We start from the raw sequence: 16,824 nt of genomic DNA, 5'->3' as shown, positions 1-16,824 counted from the left end.
GCACCACCACTTCAATTGAGGGCGCCCGTTTCATCTACACACACCCTTTGTTACTGTACCTTTAGGAGCACAGCCTGGTCCACTACAGGGCATGGACTGGCAGTGGACCTCAAGGGGGTGGGGACAGAGTGACCTCTGCACTCCCTTGAGTGCAGGGATTGCACACAGGTTACTCAGCTGGTGGGCCACACCAGTCTAAGGACCATGCAGAGTGGCCAGAGCTCACTGCCTTTGTTAAATCTCTCCTCACAGTGGGTTGTTCTAGGCCTCCTGGCATAGAATCACAATTGTCAGTGCTCTGTGACGTTTGTTGCAGGATCAGAGCCGCCAGGTGAACAGAAGTCTGTCTAAGTGGATGAGCAGCGGAGAACAGGCAAACCGGTAAGAGCCAAGGCTGCCAGGACCCTAGTTTGCAGCATTCATAGATGCATGTGTCATAAGGCACATGGTGATCATCTGTTATGTCCTCCTGCACAACATACCCACAGGACTTCATCATACTTATCCTAACATTGTGATTTCATAAATTAGACCTTTCAACGTTGCATGGTGGAAAACTGTGAATCTAGTTCCAGGATATAGCAAAAAGGTCATGCCTAAGAGGCATTGTACATTACTATTATAAATAAAGGACAGATTTTATATATTAGTTGGAGAATGCTTGTCGTTAGCTTTAGAAAGCACAGAGGTGCAGAACAATGGATTCTACCAGAAGGCAGCTTAGTTTGTTGTGGTGGGAAATCCTGTAGAACCAGGGTTATTCCTGTGTCCTTTAGTGCATACCTTCTCTTTGTGGTGTGTGCACCACACGAATCGACTACTCGGTGGTTTCTGATGAGACAGATTCAAAATGTACTGTCTTTAGAAGTTTTATTGCATTGAATGCATCTGTACATAGAAATAATGTGTGTGTAACCAATCTGTTACCTGGCAGCTCTTACTGTTTTCCATTACTGAATCGAGAGAAATAATTAAAGAAACTAAGCAACAGAAAATCCATCCTGTGTTGTTCTCAGTGACCATCAGCAGTGATGTTGTGCCATGCTCATGCTGCCCCTCCTGGAGTTTGCACTTTTTCCTTTTTTTCTTTCAGAGAGTGGTGGTTTTGATTTACCTGCTGCACAGTGCTGTGTAGAAAATCAAACAGTGCAGATTTTCTGTGCAAATATTTCTTTTTCAAAATAGAACCTTTAATGTATTCTAAAAAGGTTTTCTAACTTAAGTTTGCTCTCACTGTTATTAATTTTTTTATTACAGATCTTGTTATTTTCAGAGTTCCCAAGAGACCTATTAACAACAGATTTTTATGGAAAAGAAGCATGGTTAAACTGGTGAAAATAACTGTGCACAAGTCATAAGTAAGTAATATAAGCTGCAGCAAGGATACTGTGTGTTGTTTTAATTTCCAAAATAGCAACAGTTCAGACATTTAATTGCATTTTTTATTACTCTTTTTTTTCATAGCTGCCTAGTGTAAAATATGTTGCTGGTAATATATAACTGCTAACAACTTTTAAGTTCCTTAAGCTGACATTACATTTCTTATTCTATTGGAAAGGAAGGCTACTTGACCTATTCTTCTTCCTTAGAAAAATGTCATCTCCATTGTCTGTCACATACTCACTGCTGGAATGTACCTCCTTTTCCTGCTCTCACCATGCCAGCTCTTCCCGACAGCTTTAGTGGGGTAGAAAGAATCTACAATCTATTTATTAATTCATTATTTTCATCATTTTGAATTTATAAAGTGTGCCTTTTCAAAACATTAATTTTATGACCAGCCAGCAGGGTTTCATTTTTTGCAGTCGGAGCTAGCTGGCAGTGCAGATGTGCAGAGGCACGAGCTCTGATCATTGTGTCCCTGTCATTATGTGATAACACCTAATGACAGTGTCCATATGACACCTCACAACATGGGAGAAATGTTCTTTTCTGTCTGTTAGGTGTTCATTGTACACAACCTTCCCCTATAGTCCTTGGGCAGGCAGGGAGATATGATACAAAGAGGTCAAGTGGGGAAAGCAGATGCTGCTTTGTTCAATGGCAGCAATCCTCTGGATGTTTGATCATCTTGACATTTACACTTAAGAGGCTGCAATGTGATTGTTACAGGGCAGCATGAGAGGGAGGCATCTCTCTGGCTAGGGGAAGGGGCTGCTCTTGCAGGCAGGGCAGTGGAGGACTGGCAACCGGGCAAGAGCCCAGAGACTGCTACTTAACTAACCTCTCATAGGCCACACGTGGCTGGCCGGCTGCCAGTTGGACAGCCCTGGCCTAGGCTTTTACGTAGGGTTCAGATCAGTGGGAGCTAGGTATTCTACAACCTCACATAAACTATTGCCATGACAGATCAGGGACTCCAGGGTTGTGTATTTGTGTTCATCCCTTCCCTGTGGATGGAAAGGTAGGAACTGTATTCTCTAGTGATAGTGTTGTAGGTAGGGAACCTCCTGTTTGTTTTAGTTCATTTGTGAGGATGCCTTTTAAGGTCCATGCTCATTGTGGGATTTATTCTTGAGCTAATAGGAATCCTAAAGCCTTGGTTTCAGCATCAAGTGGATCTGTTTATTCTGAAACTGAATAAAAGAAGGTGGGGGGCATGCAGTGAGGTTGCTCTGAGGATCTATTACTATTCTTTTTTTGTATGCTATAATTCAGCACCAATTGTATTAACTGTTGCTTCCATATACAACATAGTAGATGCATATTGTGGCAGTTAGCACTTGCACCTGATTGCACCCTTAACTTTGTATTTGTTTCTCCCTTTTGCTCACGTGGTGATTGCTTTTTGAACAACTTGATAGATCTGCCAAGCAGAGGACCTGCCTGCTGCAAGTTTGGTTAGCAGTTAGGTAATGCAATTAGGATGACTGAAAATCATTAACATGGCACTGCAAATAAGTATGCACTGAGGCACAAACATATAAGCACTGAGTAAGGTACCTTGTACCTTAGTTTGTAGTTTGATTTAGTTGTGGCCTGGTTTGTCATTTATAAACCCTCGTCCATGGGCTGATCATTTCATGACTCTTACTTCTCGTGTGTGTATTACTGCAACATCCTTTTCCCTCACCATGACAAATGCAGTCTTGCCCCTTGTATTCATTAGAAGACTGCTTCAAGGATCATTTTCTTAGCATATCTCTTTGAGCATGTCACAGCCCTGTGCTCTGTTGGCATCCACAAACCAACAAACTTGGCATTTTTTCCAACCCTTGTCTTAAAGCTCAGCAGTGTTAAGGCTGTTTAACTACTGCCTGTCGCACTGACCAGGACTGTCTCATTGCTTCCTGTCTGTATGCGTCAGTTGTCTCTTGTTTAATGCATACAGCTCTTTGGGGCAGGGTCTGTCTGTTCTGTGTCTGTCAAGCACCAAGAACACCGGGGCACTGGTCCATGCCTCGAACTCCTGGGTGCTTGGACTTTGAGAACCTTTTTAAAACTAGCAGGAAAGTTGCTACCTATGAAAGTTAATGGGGGGCTCAATTGTAGAACGAGGAAATTGCAGTACGGCAGGGAACAATTGCCTTTTGGCCTGCTGATGCTGGACTTTGGATGCGGCTTTAGACTTGTGCCACTGAAAGTTAATCTGCTGCCACTTCAGCACTGTTTCTTCAGAGGAGTCCGCTGGAATGCCGTGGGACTGACCGGACAGGAGCTTTGTATAGTTTCCTTAGAGCAGCAAGCCAGAATACTGTGTTAACCTACAAGCCATCAGCAACTAGGTGACAAGATAAAGTTAGTGGAATCAGCAGGACGAGTTCTGGACTGTGGGGGACAGAGATGGATGGGATGCTCCTGTGTCTTTTGCATCTCAAACCTCCATGATTCTCTGAAGAACATATTTAGCCAACTTAAGTAGATTTACAGCTGGTGGACAAAGCACACAGCAGAGAGGAAGGGAACAATATTAGTCATTATATTTGCCCACAAAAACTATAGTAAGATGTTAGCCTCATGTTTCTGTTTTACATGACTACCTAACTCCTAGCAAAATATAGTTAACTTATTCTATGTGCAGATTAAATCAAGGCTTTCAAAGAAGACAGTAAGTGATTTATAAGAATGAAAAGAAAAGGAATGGAAAGGAAAGGCAGGTGAGCTGAGTATTATTTCCCTTCTATAATCTTCCATGGCCATGAGAGCACTGCCTCTTGAGCGAGGCCTTGTCAGCAGAGGGCCGGCAATGATGGGTGCCTCTTGCAGTAAACCATCCCGCTGCTCCAGATGTTTTAACCTGCCTTTGTAACACTTGGCATTTCCATAACGTCTGCTCTGTCTGAAGCATTATTAATAACTGCAATACCCACTGAGTATCAGTAATGGGAAACTTTGGTGGAGGGGTGATGGTCCAGACTTGTAAAGTTTTTTTTAGGCATTTTTTCACTTGGCACTGTTGCCTAAGTCCCTTAAACAGTTGGGTCCGGTGTTCAAAACTAATAGACGGAAGAGCCTAAGTCCCATTGACTTTCAGTGACTGAGCTCATTCTTCACTTCTGCTACCTGTCTTTAGCCTCAGTATGGATGTCAGGGGATAAAGAGATACATGCATGTCCTGTAAATTTACAGCAGAGGATTAGCAGCAACAACCCCCACATCTCCCTTCTTGCCCTCCCTCTTTCTCTCATATCTAGCAGCTCCTTTCTAAATCACTGTCAGTGTGCTAGAGGGTTGCTGTATTTATTAGGATCCAATAATGCATTACACATTTCTCCATGTGATATGCTTTTAATTACTCCCCTGGGGATTATTCAGGCAGTGTTGATGGTGGGAATATACACTGGGGCTGCTCAGGTTAATGGCCCAATGATTCACAAGACAAGACAGTCTTGAAATGTAATTGATTGTATTAATTGTTTTGCTGAACAATGTGAACCACAGCAGTCGCACTGGTCCTCCAAGAGCTTGAGCCCAGACTTTGCCAGCAGCAGCAGTGGCATGATAGTTGTGCCAGTTGTCCTGAAGTGGCTAGGTTGGCACTTCTTGTTCTGCTTTTGTCCTAGGTTACTGTCTGCTACTATAGGCTGCTCCTGAACTCCTCTTTTCATTCCTTCTCAGCTGGGTGGACAAGACCTCTGGGGCCCTCTGAGAGCAGCACTTGTCCTGGAACAAACAACCTTTCCATCATCCCACAGGCTATGCTGAAAAGTGCCTGCTATTTGGCACAGGATTATAGATTTCATAGATGTTAGGCTCGGAAGGGACCTATTAGATCATCGAGTCCAACCTCCTGCCCTGGGCAGGAAAGAGTGCTGGGGTCAGATGACCTCAGCTAGGTGTTTGTCCAATCTCCTCTTAAATACCACCGAGGAAGGGGAAAGCACCACTTCCTTTGGAAGTGTATTCCATATTTTGGCAACCCTCACTGTAAAGAATTTTTTCCTGATGTCCAGTCTAAATTTGCTCTCCTTCCGTTTGTGGCTGTTGTTTCTAGTTACCCTGGTGGGTGCTCTGGTAAACATCATATCCCCTATTTCCTGTTGTCCCCCCGATGAGTTTGTAGACGGCCACAAGATCACCTCTCAGCCTTCTCTTGCAGATTGTATCACGTCATTGGAGATTCTTTTTCAATAGGATTGAGAAATAGGTCGTTTGCAAAACTTTATTACTCTCAAAATTGAGAATAACTTCTGCAAATTAATATGGACTTAAACACTACCTATACCATGTGCTTGGGGGTGCATTTTAAATAGAGTGGTTCCCAGACAGTACGTGAATACTAATATATTAAGGCCTCATGCACTTGAAGTGTTCTGTGGCCATTTTTTAATCTAAACCTCATTCAACAAGGTTTAGTTAAAGTGCCCCCACGGTCATTTAAAAATGTATGGGAGCTTAATACACGTGATGGTAAGGTGGGGGAGCATTCTAAGTGGAGCGTGGAGCAGATTCAGTTAACCGAGCCCGCTACGTGTGTTCTGCTTGGAACATGAACAAGCACGTGTGTAGGCAGCCAAAATGCCCATGTCAGTCTGCATCAGAAACAAGTGGGGACATTCCCACCCCTTTTTGGGGGCAGCGTGAAGAAGGGGAACAGCAGCAATGGAGCCTCACACTGCCGCTGAGATGTCCAGGAGTATCACTCCTCACTGCAAATGCTCTGAGCACATCTGCCTGTACAGAGCAGATCTGGAACAGGGCAGTCTCAGGTGAGACGTCCCCTGTCTGGAGTTTGACTTAATTGCTGACTCTCTGAGAATTAGCTGAGGCTTTTGGCCAAGTCTCTGCAGGGTCCCTGAGCCTTGACTCAAGTTCCCTCTGATCAAAGGGTCATGGTCATCTCCTGCAGCTTGGTGGAACAGAAGAGCCATGCTTGCCTTATGATTCTACCTCCTGCTAACAGGAATTGGCAGAAGACTACTTACCCCTGTGTGGATCTTGCTTCTCTCGTGCTGTGCAAGAGGAATATTGTAGAGCTGAACATAGATTTCTAATATGCACAGGACACGTGGATGCTCTTCCCCAGGTGGCAAGAGATCGATTCCTCCCAGAGCATGTTAGGGCCATGACTCGCTGATGACGCATGCAGGATGAGTAAGGAAACAAGCTTGCACTGCTCTGGCTAGGCCTTCTGGAGGGGCACACTGTGTGCCCAGCCTGCATTGCGTCTGCTGCAGGACCCCTGCTTGGGCTGCATGGAGCATACTATTGGCACTTCACAGATACCAAATAGCACTGATAACTGCGTCCCTGCCTGGTTGTGTGAGGCCAGCTGGAACCTCATTTTGTTGACTGACACCAAAGGGACAGGACCCTCTGACCTGCCCTATCTCAAAGGAGCTTTGCACATGGGACCCAAAGAGCCCTGCTGTGGTGCTCAAGGAGGGACCAGTGATCCTGCAGCTACCTGGTACCACAGCACAGTGCGGCAACTTTTCACCTAATTGACCCCAGCAGCATTACAACGGGCAGGCATGCATATGCTACAGGCCTCTGTCCTGGAAAGAGAAGAAAAAAAAGTGTGCAAGTAGGCATGTTACTTAGTGCAGTGAATGGTATACAGTGTGCAGTCAGCATCCCTACCTATGTGAGGATGGCCTATTCATTCGCCCCCTTCCATCACTGTGAAGGCCAAAGTGATTGGCATTACAAACAGTAGCATATATAGAGGATAATGCAACTTCCATGCATTTTTAGAGGTCACCCTGGGGTAGCTTGGAAATGGGCTCATTTAGGAGACAAATGTAACAAAGAAGGCTATACATTTTAGTAACATATTGTGGGAGACCTAGTGAGAAGGTGTTGAAAAGTGTTTTTGGTAGTAACCCTCTGTAATTATAGTTTGCTTAAATGCACCGTTGGAAACTCCACGTTATAATTTATGCTTGCTCAGAATGTTGTCTCCGTGCAGATTCGTGGCGATAGGAAGCAAAGTAATCAATCTAGGTGATGGAGGGGAAGAGGGTGACTTGTAACAGAAGGAAGCAGATTTTTACAGTTGCCTCAAATACCAAAGAATCCACCAGTTCTGCAAGTCTCTGGATAGGGCAGTCCTCCAGCAGATATGTGCCAGCTCCAGCCCCTGAACCTGCCATAAAATTAATACTGTTATGTCTGTTAAGTAGAGCTGGAGCCTTAGACAATATCTGGGGAGATGCACAATAGCCTGTGTGTTCAAACCCTGTTTTGTTATAAATATCTGAGAGCGGTTTTTCAGGAAACAGTAGGGACAGATGTTTTAGGATTTAAAGCTGGGCACTCTGATAGGCCCAAATTTCAGAGCACTTTTAGCATGTTTAAAACTGAACCACTTGGAACTGTTTCTTGCTAATGAGAGACAGGAGGGCTACAGATCAGCATGCAGGACGAGGAGCCAGATGCCCCCAGATTTTACGTACCCTTTGCCATCATGTCATCATGGGTAAGTTGCTCAGGATTCTGGGCAGGAGACCTGAGTCAAAGATGCCCGTTGGCTTCACTGGCAGTCGTATGTGCTTGGGTACCTCTGCTTCATAACTGTTAGGCTTTCAAGCAGCTCCCAGGAGCCGAGGCTTAGATCACAGCTGAGCTGACAGCAAGTATCATCTGAGCAGCTGATACACATTCCACTTACTATTGCTACTTGGAGCTAATTGAGATGAAGTGAGGCAGTGTTTCAGGTGGGCAGAGCAGACCCTGACTTAGAGACAAGGTGAGCTATTTTACCCTGTTAGTGGTATTGACAATGGAAATACAGGCATTACGGTGAAGATGATAAAATCACCTTCAAGAAATACAAGCAGCAAATCCTTTGCAGTGGAGGTCCTGCATCTTCAGGTAGGTGAAAAAAAACATGGGCTGATACTGTGAAATGAACCAAAGAGAGAAATCGGTTTAGATGATGTGGTTCAAAGTGAACAGACCAATTTTTTGGTGTTTAAAGTGTGCAGAGTTCAGCAAAAGGAACTCTAAAAAGAGACATCTTGGACACAGTATCCAATGTCTAGTGAGAGCAGGATCCTGTTTGAACCTCTTGCCAACTGCTAGTCACTTACTGAAGTTTTATAGCAGCAGCTTAGTAGTGGCAGCCTTCTAAATCTGTCACATCTTGTTTTATTTGCATCAGAGTCTATAATTATATTCATACAAACTTTACTTTTTTAAAAGCTGAGAATGGCTCCTGATTTATGCTCCCTACAAGGCAATTCCTTCACTCTGGGATGTAATATGTCACGAAGTGGGGTGAATCTGCAGCACTGCTGCCGTCCCTCTGCCTCCCCATGCTTGCCTTCAGGATACTGCAGATATATTACAATGACAGCAAGCCCTGGCTGTTCTTCCCTCCCCTCCAGAGCTGGGCCTTAACACTCCAGTCGGCAGTTTGTAAGTGAGACCTTCTGAGAAGTGCTAAAACATGCTCACAAGGACCAGGCTGGCCCCTCATATCCACACAAGAAGAACTTTGAACAAAGCAGTAGGAGAAGAACCAGGCCCCAAGGTACCTAAATGTGCCATCTCCTGAATAGCCGGGCAGAAGAATGGGCAGGCGTCTGGGGCATGGAGATGGCAGGAATGTACGTGGCTAGCGGAGGAGGCGTGCTGGACTAAGAGAGCGCAGCTCTGAGGAAGGCAGTGTTTTCAATTGCATGTCTGAATCCACTGAAGTTGCTGGGTGTTGAAGACTGTTATCATCTAACAGCTGACGGGTGGATCCAATAAGAATAGTTTGGGCATGTGAGTGTCCTTTCTGCTGTCAGCTCAAATCCCCTCTCCGCACCTGTGGATCACTTAGTAGGGCAGGAGGTAGGCATGCCCAGGGACCTGGGTGTCAGTCATTTAATAGCAAGTCTCAGTCTGGGGCAATGCTGGTCTCATTGCAGACATTCAAACTGCCTTCCATGTCTGGCAAGACAGTTGTCCATCCTGATGAGCATCAGCCCTGCCCATGAGTTCACATTTGGTGCCTACAAGCTGGACTCATCTCTGTCATTGCATTTAGACTTAAACTCACAGGGAAGCCAATGCTGATACGTAACGGAGCAGCAGCCTGTCTTCAGATCCAGCGCTATCCACTTCATCTCAGGGACTGCTTCCATCCAGCACATTGAATCATAGAAAAGCAGAGCTGGAAGGGACTTCAAGAGGTCATCTGGTCTAGGCCCCTGTTCAGGGCAGGATCATTCCTGGCTAAACCATTTCATACAATGCTGGTTTACCCTGTCATTAAAGCTGCGTGAACAATTGCACAGCTACAGGGCATAGTGCCCCAAAACACTAAAAGCACCCTAACTTGTCACAGGTAAAGTAGGGAGATGAGGAAACTATCAATAAATTCATGCACAACATTTTTACGAGAGGTATTGAGAATTTAGCTTTCCTGACTGAGCTGAAGTACAGTAGTCCTGCCCCCTCTAAGATCCCTGGCATTAGTGTGATGGATTTAGCTGCTAAACTACTACTGGATCTTTCCAAAATAGACTTTGCTTCAGGCCTCAAGAATGGTGCCTGTGAACTGCCTGATGCTGATGGCCGGCTAGGAGGATGCCTGTTAGAATGCTAGCTTGCTGAAATGAAGATTTATAGTCTTGACTGGCTTGTCTCTAGGTTCTTCCCCACCCTTTCACATGCAGGGTAATGCAGTTGCATCATCTTCTCTTTGAAGGTATGGTTTGGGAGTTTTTCTTTTAAAATGTTTTACACACTCTCCTATCAAGCTCTTTTTAAAAGGACAGTCTGAGAAACATCGGTGATATTGGGGGGGTTCCAAGTTAGAGTTCAGCTTCCAGTTAAGAACTTGCCTGGAACTTGCTAGTATTCAAGAGTCCAAAACATTCAGAATGGAAAATGTGAACTTTAGCAGAAAATTTGAGCTGAGTGATCTCTGACTGCGTTGCCCAAGAGTGCGAGGTGGGAAAACATTGCACATATCTAAGCTGCTTGGTGAAGCAGGGTGTTGTTCCTACATTTCTGCAGGATCGGCTTGTGAAGGAAAACCTAACCTTAGAAACTACAACCCACCCACTAAAATGCAGGGACATGCCTTTTCATTTCTGTGTGCTGAGCCACATGTGCAGATATACCTCAAGGTCTTAGCCAAGCGAGAGGCAGCACAAGAACAGCCTTGCTCCAGGGTGCTCACAAACTAACTGGACAAATGATGGGATTGGGGCTCAGAGATGAAAGGCGGCTGTATCAAGGTTATTTGATAATATTTAGTTAGTCCTTCCTCCTGCAGGCTGCTTTATTCCCTCTGCTGGAAGGAGACTTGACTGGGGCAGAACACATCTCTACTCCTACTTGAAAATATGAGAATTGTGATTTTGGAGACAGTCTCTCATGCTGTCCCTCAAGCAGGACTTCGTTGCTGTGTGGAGAAAGGAATGTCTCCCAAGTGGAAGGCTCTTTGGTTCAGTGTGTCGGGAACTTGTGCCTTCTTCCTTCGTAGCTGGGCTCTGCTCCCTTTGAAGGGTAGCAGTTGCCCTGCTTGTATAAGAGGAACGTTGTAAGCACCAATGCTCCGTCCCTCTCCTCTGGCAGCAGCCGTGGAAGTGTGAGGTGTGGTGTAATTTGTCACGTCATATCCTCTGGTAGTCACTACACTTTGTTCAGAAATGACCTGATATACACTACAGTGGCACACAGATGATGTGCAATAAAGAAACAGGGCCCTCAGAAGGGCAGAAATCTGGAGAAAGACACTTGGTTAAATGTTCACAGAAACTGGGAAAGGGTTGTTGAAGTTATTTGATTTGATCTGGCCCCAGCTTGTCCTTCCCATGAATGTTTGAATACCTGCTAAGCCAGAGCCTATGGCAGACATGGCTAAAGGCATGTGCTGTTTTTTCTGTGCATGCATACAGGTCACCACACACTTTCTTATGCAAACGTGTACAAACCAATTAACAATTTACAGGGAGAAGCCAGTGGTGGGACCAGAACGCAGGTTCCTTATGTGGGCAAGCACTCAGCCAGCTGGACGGAAACAGCCCCTGCACTAGCTTGGGCCTGTCGATGTTCATTGTCTTATAACCCAGATTATTCATGTATGTCATTGCCACCAAAGCCAAGGGTGTCCGTAGCATTCAGGTGGCATCTTGTCTCTTTGTCCAGACAGGAATCAAATGTTCTGGTGACGATGAGGTCTGACTGGGCACTGAGTACCAGACAGCTGTGGGATCTCATTGCTTGTTAGGGGTCTAAGTCAGTTAAGCACTTTTGAAATCCCACCTGGAGTCTCCTCCCAAACAGTTTTACAAAGTCATTTAATACACAAAAGCAGTGTGAGGCAGGAGCGGGGGAGAGAGAACCAATGTCTCCGAGGGGAGGAGGGAGGGACGGACGGACGGGGAGTGCTCTGCCTTGCAGTCCCACTTTGTCTGGGCTGTAACACCATACCAGCCCCGGACAAGCGCACTTTGGGAGGGGGCTTGAGAGCACAGAGGCAAAACAGATGTGGCAGGAAGGGCAATGATTTTCACTCTGTGTTGGTGATGGGAAGAGTCAACATACAGCAGGGAGAACCTGGATAAATAATAGGAAAAGCCTGTGCTGGAAGGACAGCTTAGGCAAGGCTGAAAGTCGACACTTGCTTATGAAGGGTGGGTGATAGCCATCCAGTTCTAGTGAAGAGGGATGGGCTAGAGAGCCCGCTCAATCCCCTCAACCCTCAGCATTTCCACGGTTTCCTAGAATTTGAAGGAGATGGGTGAGGAGCCGAGAAGAAATCCTGTATAGAGCATCAGCATCCCATAGGCCTTCAGAGAGAGGGGGAGGTACCAGCATCACTCTCCGCAAATGCTGCATGCCTGCCTGAGCCATCACTGGCCACTGGATTGCCTGGCCTGGTCCCAGCCAAGCACCTCCCTGCCAGAGTCTCGGGTCTTTCTTTTAGACGGCCATTCTGCTAGCTGCTTCCTGGCTCTTCAGCCGTGGAACGAACTTTCTGTGGAAATGTAGGTCCTAGAAACTGGGAAGACAGGCAGGCCCCTGCAACTGGTGCCCGGCTAACATGGCTGTGGAATTTATAGCCCTTCTAATGCTCACACTTTATTCCTCTCCCAGTTGTTGTTATTGTGCAGTAAAGTGTGGCTTCTGTGTTGTGTCAGCCAGAGAGCTTGGACACAGAAGGAAAGTACTTTCCAGTGCCTTGTTCATTTGCTATTATTCTGAATTTCCTATCTCTGAACTTGGGGAATACTTCAGATCCCTTACTGGGTGTATGAGTTCATGTATTGTGATTGCAGTAAGCAGGGGATTTGTTCTTGCGGGGGGGCTGAGGTGTGTGCGGCTGCCATCCGTCCTAGAGGGAGGCATAAAACAGAGCCAATTGGCTCTGCAATTTGTGCTTTAGTGCTCACTGCTGACCTCAGGACGGGGGGGACTGACAGGGCCTGGCTGTGTGACTATGGTCTTAAGACAATACTCATTTCTGCATTGCTCATAAACAAATGTATCTAAAACACCACACTTTATATCCACTTACAATTCTGAATACCTTTCCATTTATCTAAAGCTTGCTGAGGTGAGTTCCTATAAGGGAAGACTTATTTCATTTCCATGAAATGTTTATATTTTCTGGGAAGTTTCTCTCTCACCTCTTTAAATTTTACTGCACTTGGCGTGCAGCCTGCAGCAGAGTCCTCCCAAGGAAGCTGGTGAGGCAGGGAGGTTCAAGAGGGACTATAAATTTCAAACTCTCTGGGTTAGAATAATTTAAGTGCACCAAGATCTTAACCTTAAAGGATCAATACCAAGCTGTTTTTTTCTTTAGTGTTGTAAAATTCAAGCCAAAAAAATATAGCAGTTAAAAAAAAAAAAAAAAAAAAAAAAGGAGTAAATAAAGATTGTATGTGAACCGGGGACTGATGCTATAAAAGATCCTGCCCCGGTTTTCATCAGAGTCTTGGGGCAACTTCTAGTTTGGCTGTCTGGGAGATCAGCCATTGTGGGAAGACCTTCTTTAAAAATATGTCAAGGCCCACAACTTGGTAATCATGCTTGCCAAATGTCCACAGCTCCTCATCTGCATTTAACTTCTTTGTTTAAATCCCAGCAGGGACTTGGCATTTCAACATAGTCCCCTGAATGAATTAGGTTTGGCAGGTATGAGTGTCCCTTTGGGCTTGGGGGCTTTGGCTGTACAGAAACAAACAACTCTTTGGAAGTGGAACGCCACTGCAAGTGCAGTTTCTGGCTAGCTGGGCGAGGCTGTCCTGCCATAGCATCACCCCCGTGCTGCAGCAAGAGCAAACGTTCAGTGCTGTCCTGTTACCTGCTGTAAAAAGGGACATGGGGCAGAAACCTCACATGTTTGTGGTAGACATTTTGTACTCAACAAGGAACTTGCAGACTTGTTTTGACAAATTCTGCTCCCCAGATACTCGAACTGGGCCAGTCCCATGTACAGCAGCCTGTGGGACGTTCAGGGAGCCGTTTGGTTGTGGGGGAAACAAAAACGGGCAGAAAAGGAAAGCAGAAATTAGAAATCACCAACCTGGTTAAGACTTCAAATGTGCAGCACGTGCTGGCAAAATAAATGTCTTAAAGCAAAATATTTATGCATCGTTTCCTGTTTGTTTTGCTTGCCAGGATTTGAGGTTGGGGTTTTCTGGTTTTCTTGCTATAACTGATGACATCACAGTCACCTAACGGAGCATTTCTGTTCTTTTTTAGTGAGAGACAAAAAAAATACTTAACATGAGATGTGAAGGACCCTGAGGTTAGGACCTGGCAGGCTGTACAGGAGAAGCTGCTTGACAGGTACTGTGTTTGAAAATGAAAATTCATATTGAAGTCTTCCCATTGTTTCTGTTAAAGCCGCAACCATTGCACTTATCTTCAGCATTTACTAGAAGAAAATGCTACGTGTGTGCGTGTGTGTACACGTATGCAGGTATGTATGTATAATTTATTATGGTCCAGTAACTTTAGTACTGTCTGCTTCTGCAAAGAGGTATTTTCATCCATTCAAGAAAGGTAAGGACTGAACAGCCTGCCTCCTGAGGAATCAAGTCTTCAGTAGCAGGGAAGAGATGTCAAGAAATGGGTGATGACACAGTGTCTGCATTTTCTGACCGGTACTAGTACCAGTGGATGGGCAAACGTATGCATTCAATACAGTCTTTCCTCAAAGGGCCTCAGCCTCAACCGGATTCACACCAGGGCACTGTTAAGAACCTTTTCTTTAGCCAATCTGTTCACTAGCAAGTCATCTGACTTGGTGCCTTTTGCCAGCTAGCGTGGTGAACAGATATAGCTGAATGCTTGCTCTCGCCATGCACTCCATGCACCACGGACCCAGAAGCAGGCGGCAGAGACGTCGGGGTGGTGGGAGCATTCTGGGTCTATCTGGGTTCTGTTCTCCACTCGACTTCTCAAAATCAGATCTTCAGATGTGCTGATTTGATGTGCGACTGTACTAGCTTGGGTGCTCTGTGACTGTCCAAAGGAACTAATGGGGACATTGTCTGACTTGGTGATGGGGGTCCACAAGGGCTGCTCTTTTGGTGACTCCTCCATCCCTGTCCTGTCTGATTCCAGTCTGGTGTTTTTGCCTGATGTGTTGCACGTGGTCTTCAAAACCACACTCCTCCCTGGGTTCCAGTAGTGCTCTGTGTCAGGTTTGGTAAGGTGGAACATGTGCTTATGATCCTCCTGCTTGCCGATTGAGGCAGCTTTGGGTGACTCTTCTCTTGGTGCCTCTGGAAGGTGTATATTTGCTGCCAGTGCCTGTAGACCCTCCATTAGGACAGTGTACCTCCTCTTTCTCCAACAGCCCATTGTCTGGTCAAAAGCCATAACTGAGCCTGCTGCATTTAAAGTACTAGAAGCAAAATACATGGGCACCGGCACCTTCTAAACCAGGGGCGGGCAGTTATTTTGGGCGGAGAGCTGCTTACTGAGTTTTGGCAAGCCTTCAAAAGCCGCATGACAGGCAGCCAAGGGCAGATAAATATTAATTTTCTAAATTTTTTAGTGGTCCCGCAGGCTGGATGGAATGGCCTGGCGGGCCGCATCCGGCCCGTGGGCCGCGTTTTGCCCACCCCGTTCTAAACTCTAGAAATGCAGAGAAAAGTGGCAGACATTGTCCTGCTAAAACAGTTATGCAGCCAAACCTGGCCAGTTCTGAAAAGTGACATATTTTAATTTTGCAGGAAGGAAGGATGGGGCAAGTCTGAAAGCATCTGTGTTACTAACTGCACAGTACGGAAGGGGCAAATGACTAAAAATGCTGGACAGCAGTTCTGCAAATAAACAGGTCACTTTTGCTGTTGTGGCAGGAAGAGCCGTTCATATAGAGTTGTATCAAATGACTCTCTGGGACTGACTCTTTCTCATCAGGCTTCTAGGCCTTTCTCTCTCTGCCACCCCCACCACTTCCTTTTACCGAGGATTGTTTCATTGCATCTGCCTCTATTCTTTTTATTTAAACCAAGTATAACATCTTAGGTTTCATAAGACTGGTAACTGATGTGTGAGCAGACTGGACTCATCAGCAATGGGTTTGTACACTTGGAGATGGGACAAGGGGTCTGGTCCTATTGTCTAATGTTGGTGTGTGGAGATGCAGTCCCCATCCCACCTCCTCCCAGATGGCAGCATTGTGGTGGGTTAGGAGACTCAGATCAGTGATGGGCAGAGACTTGTAGAAGGGACAGTGTGTTGAGAATGGGACATGAGGTTAAACGGTATGTGTTGTTCTACAAGGACAGTTAACGGAGCAGTGAACCTTGCCTCTGTACTGGGGCTCATCACAACATTGTTTTTAATGCACTGGATGCATTTTAACGCGTTGGGTCTGACTCTACTATAGTATGTATGAAACCAGCTCTGGGCACATGAGCAGAGTGCCTCAGCTTTGCTCCCATGGTGGAGTGGGGAACTCGCTCCACTAGTATTTCTGTGATTACGACATTAAAACATGGCTTAAAACCGGTACAAAAAATAAAATCCGTCGTTTTCCCATTGTGTCGTGTTGTCTGTGGCCTCCCCCCCCGGGTCATGTTCTGCAGAGGCTTAGTGTGTGGATTTCCTTTTTGAATACTGTCAGAAGATACTGGAATTTCCTGCTTTCATCCCACTGCAGTAACTGCACCCCAGGCAGAAAGGAGTAGAAAGACTTGTTTCTGTAGGTCACAACTGGTCTTTCTCCCAAAAGACCATTACTACTGCCTTGTCCAGTGCATTTTAGATAGGTCACCAAATGGCACCATCACCCTATTTTGGTGGGGGGGCAGGGTACAGCACAGCACCTTGATATTACGTGTAACTTGCAGGAATTATCTCCCAAACTTAGCATGAATTTATTTGTCTTCAGTTCAGCCAAATGGTTATAACATTCAAACTGTGAAAAATAATCCCTCGTTCTCCCTGGAGTTTTCCCTTGGGTAGTAGTAGCCTGTGGTG

At 45.7% G+C, this 16,824-nt stretch overlaps 1 long non-coding RNA gene across 3 annotated transcripts in view; it reads left to right on the top strand.

The window, feature by feature from the left end:
* Positions 1-16,824, top strand: part of LOC102571410 (uncharacterized) — a 73,360-nt gene that overhangs the window by 45,660 nt on the left and 10,876 nt on the right. For all 3 annotated transcript variants that reach the window (XR_009455969.1, XR_009455970.1, XR_009455968.1), the window contains 3 exons: positions 317-381; positions 1,258-1,358; positions 14,092-14,178. This is a non-coding gene — a long non-coding RNA (uncharacterized LOC102571410). The remainder of the gene's footprint in view (positions 1-316; positions 382-1,257; positions 1,359-14,091; positions 14,179-16,824) is intronic.

The sequence above is a fragment of the Alligator mississippiensis genome, chromosome 12 (genome assembly GCF_030867095.1).
Source record: "Alligator mississippiensis isolate rAllMis1 chromosome 12, rAllMis1, whole genome shotgun sequence".
Lineage (NCBI taxonomy): Eukaryota > Metazoa > Chordata > Crocodylia > Alligatoridae > Alligator > Alligator mississippiensis.
This window is presented reverse-complemented; position numbering and strand designations above follow the sequence as displayed.